Source organism: Heterocephalus glaber, unplaced genomic scaffold (assembly GCF_053883595.1).
Source record: "Heterocephalus glaber isolate CG9 unplaced genomic scaffold, H.glaber_assembly_v1.0 deba00001479, whole genome shotgun sequence".
In the NCBI taxonomy this organism is placed as follows: Eukaryota; Metazoa; Chordata; class Mammalia; order Rodentia; family Bathyergidae; genus Heterocephalus; species Heterocephalus glaber.
The window spans coordinates 4,848,395-4,854,893 of NW_028258316.1; positions in this window are offsets into that span (position 1 = coordinate 4,848,395).

Consider the following 6,499-nt stretch of genomic DNA (forward strand, 5'->3'; position numbering starts at 1 on the left):
TCTCTGGAGTCAGACACCAGGCAGGAGTTGCCAGCCTTCCAGTGTGTGACCACCCCATCTGTGAGTGGAGGTAAAAACAGGACTTGGCTATGGGCTCCTGTGAGGATTGGAAGGATTAGAACCCGAAGCCCGCTCAACTCAGCTCCCGGTACTCGGTTGGGTAACACAGGCGGGCATCTCTGGGTGAGGGGACAAAAGCCTAGTGACATCCCTCACGTGGCAGCAGTAGCGCCACCGAAGCATGGGTGGGTTGAGAACTAGCGGATGGCTGCAAGAAGGGATGGGAGAATGGAGAATCGCATCGTCCTGCACGCTTAGCTCCTGGGGGCTCTGCCACAAGAGAACTGTGGGGTGACAGGAGGAGAGGCTGGGTGTGTGGGGGAGGGGAGGCCACCAGGACTGGGCCTGTGACGTGGGCCAGGGAGCCGGGGGTCCGTCTCCAATGGGCAGATTCCTAAGGAGGTGCTGTCCCCAGCGACGACGCAGACAACAGCAGCAGCAGACCCCAGAGCACGGCCCGGGTCCCTGCTGGGCAGTGATAGAGGTGATTTTGTCACTGGGAGCAAAATTACAGCGGGAGACGGCAGCAGAGGCCATGAGCTCCCCAGAGCTGGGCAGCACTCGGGGAGGCATCTGCTCTAGGTCCTTGATGAAAGTTTGCTGAACACTTCCTGAGTGCAGGACCCAGGCCAGGCTCCCAGTGCACGAGCTCTCATCCTCCTGCCACCACCTAGGAGGAGAGCTCCTCAGCTCTGCTGTGTGTCAGTCAGCGACGGCTGTGACGTGCCGCATAATGAGCATTCCCATTACCCAGTGGTTTGCCCCAGCGCCATTTCTCTTCCTGGCTCATGGCCCTGTGGGATTCAGGCCTGTGCCACCTGCCTCTCAACCTCCTAGGATGAACACCTTCCCGGGTCATGGTGCTCTGGTGGCCTTGACAACACCCTTGACTGTACCCCCACCCACCTGCCTCCTAAACACATCCCTGTGGCTACAGCGAGCACCAGTCCCAGCTGTCCCCATCTCTTACCGGGACAGCAGCCGCAGCCTCCTCACCATCCCTCCCCTTGGAAGCCATCCTTCCCTTGGCAGCAAAACAGACCTGCAAAAATGTCCATTGGAGCACACCACACCCCGCCACGGTCCCTAGACTCATGTCCTGCTTCCTGTGGTCCACCTCTCCTTCCCTCTCTGACCGCATCTCTTCCCTGCCCCGCCCCTGGTGCTCCACTCACAAGCTCTCTTGCCAGGTTATAGTTGGCCTTGTTCCTGCCCCAGGACCTTTGCACCTGCTCTTTTCTCTGCCTGCCATGGTTCGTGCCCTGTTGTCCTCCACACACTGTCCCCACAGCCTCCTTCCCAACCTCTCTGCCCATCAGCACCCTCTTTTGTTTCCTTTGGCCCCGTACCACCATTTGAATACAGCTCCCTTGTTCACTAGGATTAAATTCCAAAGAATAGGGCTCAAAGAATATATGTTGGAGGAATTTCCCGGTGGACTGCAAATGGGAGGTGTGGCAAGAGGCAAGAGGGCCACAGCTCTCCCCGGTGCTCCAAGGGTGGGGGGCTTTTGTGGAAGTCTTCATAAGGGGCCCGGACCCCACGGAAGCCACAGCTCTGGAGCACAGGGACTTCTACTGGGAGCCCCTGAAATCCTTGCCAAGCAAGGCCGCACAGCAGTGAACAGGCAACCTAGGAGAAAGCCCACCCCTGGGAGAGGAGGTGGCCAGGGTTTCCCTTTCCCTCAGAAGGTCTGACCTAGACGCTGACATCTTCAGAGGCAAGGTGACACCCTGCCTCCCTCCACTTAGACATGGAGCCTCTCTAGTTTCCAGAATCACAGGCGACAGAAATTCCTGGGTGGTCCACACATTAAGAATAAGTTACTAGGGGCCAGGGAGTTAGCTCAGTGGTGCTGCCGCCTCCCTTGCAAGCGGAAGGTCCCGAGTTCAATCCCTGATACCAAAAAAAAAAGAACAAGTTACTGGGTGTGATCCTCCTGCCTCAGGCCCCCAGAGCACCAGCATGGCAGGTGTGAGCCACCACCTGTGGCCTAGGAACTTTTATTTTTAATAGTGTGATAGAGTAGTCATACAAAAATTTAGATATAAAAATCTATAGAAAATATGCATAGCAAAACTTTATATATAAAAACCTAGAAAACTTGGATATGAAATGATAAACATCCTTCTAATGCACAGCTGAACTCACAAAAAAGAAGGTAAAACAACAGGAATCAGAAAACAAAGAGAATCTGGAATCCAACTGAAGGTGAGGCTGAGGGCTCCAAGGAGAAAAGGAAGACGGAAAGGGGGAAAACTTCCCCTCTAAATTAATACCCACAGGACCCGTGGGACCTGAATTCACTCTGCACGAAAGACAGGGCTCAGGTTCCGGGGGCCCGTGTTGGGGTGTCTGTCTCCTGGTGCCGAGAGACAGAAGCACGAGCTCCAGGAAACAAACAACTCCCAGCCCAGAACTCACCAGATTCCCACAGACGAAGCTCTGCTGAAGAAGGAACGCACAATTGAAAATTACAAAACACATGGAAACAAGCCACGTGAGGCGGGTGCTGCGGAACGACCATAAGGAGATCAGCGCTGAGGGACTTCCGCACCCAGGATCCAAAGGCCGCCTGGCGGGGAGGCCCAGACGGCCCAACGCCGGGCCAGGTGTGGCTGGGACGTGGCCACTGGTTGCATCCAGATGTCAAAGCGGGAATTTCATTTTCTGCGTTCCTTTCAACAACAACAAATGTCTGAACCCAAGTGTTAGCTCTCTGGGGAGAGGCCTCCAAATTGCAGCTGTGGGTTTCGGGTGTGGATCCTGGAATCCGACTGTGGTTTTAATTCAGGCTGTGATGTACCCTTGGAAGGCTACCGGCCCCACAGACTTCCCTTGCTTCTTTATCTGAGAAATGGGGATAAAAAATCGACCTCTGAGGCAGTGGGAGGGTTTCAATGAGAACACTCGGTGCTCCGCAGGTGCCTGGCACACAGAAGGGGCTGAGTCCCAAGGCGGCTGTCACAAGGGCGCTGCAATGCAAATCAAAGGGTGCTTGCTTGGCTGGACTCCTGCTCGGTCTGAAATCTGCACCTCGCTGGGATCCCACCGCTGCCAGAGCTGGGCTGCAACAACCCTATCTTCTGCAGCCAGACAACCGGGAGGCTTTCAAGGCAAGGGCAAATGTTGCCAGCAGACCAGGCTGTGGCTCCCACGTCCCCCTTTGCTCCAGGCCCCACCTGCCTGGTGGCCCCGTCTCCCTCACCTGGGCCCCACCCCTCCAAGGCCACATTTGGCTGTCACTGTGTCCTACCCTCTCCTCCCCGGTCAGCCTCCAGCCTCTGCTGTTCACACTCAAACCATCCATCCTGTTCTGCTGAATGAAACCCAGTTTTTTCCTAAGAACTCTGCTTCCTGCTTTCAAAATAACATTCAGCAGGCGTGTCAGGAGGCTGAGGAAGGAGGATCATAAGTTCAAGGCTGGGCAACCTAGCGAGACCTTTATTAACAATAATAAAATAAGAGCCGGGGATTCAGCTCAGTGGTTTCGCCGCCTGCTGCGCAAGTGCAAGGACCCGAGTTCCATCCCCGGTACCAAAAAAAGAAAAAACCAAAAAATAATAATAACAAAAAAGGGCTGGGGATGCAGCTCAGCGTGAAGGCCCTGGGTTTGAGCCCCAGCACCACACACATACTGAGACTTGCTTCGGATTGATCAAGCACTGATTTTGTGACAGAGCCATGGGAGGAGTTGGGGACACAAAGACGAGCGTGGGCAGGCGCAGTCTCAGCCTGTCCTGCCTCTGGGTTGCAGCCTCAGCCCTGGCAGCCCGGCCGTGGCACTTGCTTCTCTGGTGACGTGTGATGGACTCGTTGCGAGGTGTCACACACAGCATCTCGGGGCACAACCACTGCCCGGGCATGGTGCCGAAGGCCACCAAGCCGCGCACGTGGGCACCCGGGCACGCGCCCTGCTAGTGCTGCCTGCGATGGCAGTCTCTGGCCTGTCATCTCCACTCAGTGTTGACAAAGCAAAATCCAAAACACAAAGCAGGAAAGAAATGCGCTGTCACTCGACGCCCCCGGCCACCCCCGCCTTCGCATTATGGGTTTATGTCAAGGTACGTTGGATTCTAAATTAAATGTCAGCCCACTGTACGTTTCTGGCTCCAGCCACAGAAAGTGAGGCGCTGCGCTGGAGACCGTCCAGCTGCTCGCTCGCCGCGCCTAACCGCGAGGGTGACAAGCCCACTGAATCACGGCGGAGCTCTCCCTGCCATGGGGAGCCAAGATAAATTCATTTTTAATGATAAATGTGACTGTCGGAGCTAAGTTGAAACAGCTTCGCAGGCAGAGCTCAGAGCCCTCGGCAGTGTGGGGCAGAGGCTGGTGGGCCAGGGCCAGAGATCCCAGCCCTGAGGCTGCCAGCCTGGGCCTGAGGGACAGGCACATCTGACATTCGGCCAGGTCCCCCGAGCCCGCGCGTGCCAGCTCAGCCACTGTCTGGGCAACTCAGGCCTGGCTCTGACCAGAGTTCGAGTTCTGATCCCACGGATTATTGTGTGGCCTTGGTCAGGTACTTAATCTCTCTGCACTGCAGTTGCCTCAGCTTTTAACAAGGTTATTGAGTCAGGTGTAGCGGTGCATGCAGGTGAGCGCACGCTCTAGCAGGTGGGAGAAAGTTTGCACCCAGCCTGAGCAACTTAGCAGTTTAGCCAGAGCCTGTCTCGAAATGAAATGAAAAGGAAACAGGGCTGAGGATATAGCTCAGTGCAAAGGCCCTGGGTTCCACCCCCAGTATTGCATAAATAAGGAAACAAATAGGGGTATTAATAAGACCTATAGGTCTTTGGAGAAGATAACAGGAAATGAGGTATGCAGTTAATGTGCAGTGTCCACAGGAAATAGTTATTAAAGGTCATTGAGTATTAATGATATCTTTTTATTAATAGGACCATCACTCAAGGGATACAACAGCTTTTAGAGTCAGTTTCCTCACCTGTAAAATGGGGTCACAGCAGCCCCCACCGGCAGGGTGGCTGGGGGGATCTGAGGTGACTGGTACCTGGCTGATGCCCAAGATGGCAATGAGTCCAGGGCTGGCTCCTGCATGTGTCACCGTGTGACTCTTCCTCATCTCCTGGATGCTGTTTCCGTCCCTCCAGCGTGGGGGCGCCTCGCTGTCCACCCTGCACCCACTCCCTGCCCAGGCTGGGCCCTTGAGCTGCGTCCCCACAGGACAGTGCCAGCGCCTGGCAAGGGCAGCTGCTGCCCATGACTGATGTGTCCTGGCTTGGAAGGAGGAGCAGGACACTGCTGCCCTTCTCTCTGGAATTTCAACTAACAATCTCAGACAGAAAGGCATTGCCTCTCGGCATGGTCATCACAGCCAGGTGGCCTTGGGAAGGAAAAGCAGGAACGGGCAGATTGGGGGCCAGAGGGGGTGGCGGGTGCTGGGATGCCTGGGGGTGGGTCCCGTGCGGCCTCGGCCATCAGCCCGGCAAAGGTTCTCAGAGGGTGAGGAACTGTCCCCACTCCTACGGGGATCTGCTTCAGTCCCAGACCCCCTGCGTCACACCTGCGGGCTGCTGAGTAGGAGGCGGCCATCCCTTCTCCCAGGACAATGTCCCCAGAATGCCCAGCACAGAGCAGAGGTTGGCGGGCTCACATTGGTCCTCTGGGGTCCTGAGCAGAGGGGTGTTCACCGCGGGGTGGGGACTCTGGCACCCCTGCAGGAGGGAGAGCCAGGGCCCTACTGCTGAGCAGGTGCAGGACCCTGCAGAAAGCACTGCCAGGAGGAGCCACTAGGTGGCCCCCGCTCGCCTGTCCAGCGCCCTGCTGCAGGCCTGCGAGCAGAGGGACAGGGGCTCCGGTATCCGCTGGGCCGGGTGGCCAGTGCACCATGAAAACGCCCTCTTCCCACGTCCAGACGGCCCCCCTCCTCCGGACACCACCTTCCCTGGCGGCTGGGCCACACCTGGGGCCTCCTCCGTGAGTCCTGAGCACCCGCACGCCTCAGCGTCGGTTCTGGGCCTCCTGGGGTGGTCTTCCGTGGGTGCCGCCTCATCGGGAGGACACATCCTTCCCACCACTGTGAGGTCCTGGACTCGAGTGCCTGCTCCAGTCAGCTTCGTGCCAGGCAGTGCTGAGTCGACCGCAAGCCTCACGGCAGTCGACTTTGCTGTTCAGTGAAGAAACTGAGGCTGGGGAGAACAGGAAGTATGTTCAAGGCCAGGCAGGAAGCGGAACCCTCCTCGGGGAGGTGCTCGAGGGTCTCCCAGGACCACCGCCTGGAGCCCTCCTGAAGAGGGTGCGCTCCACTCCGGAAACGGCAAACTGAGGCTCCGGGCGCAATCGCTGGCCTCAGCCCACAGCCCTCTGCTAGGGCCAGGGCCCTCCGGGGCACGCGCTGCCCCCTAGTGGGGAGGATAGGCTAGGGGCCCCCAGAAAGAGCCGGGCCAGGAGAGCCCAGCCTCCCGACGGCCCAGCCAGCCTG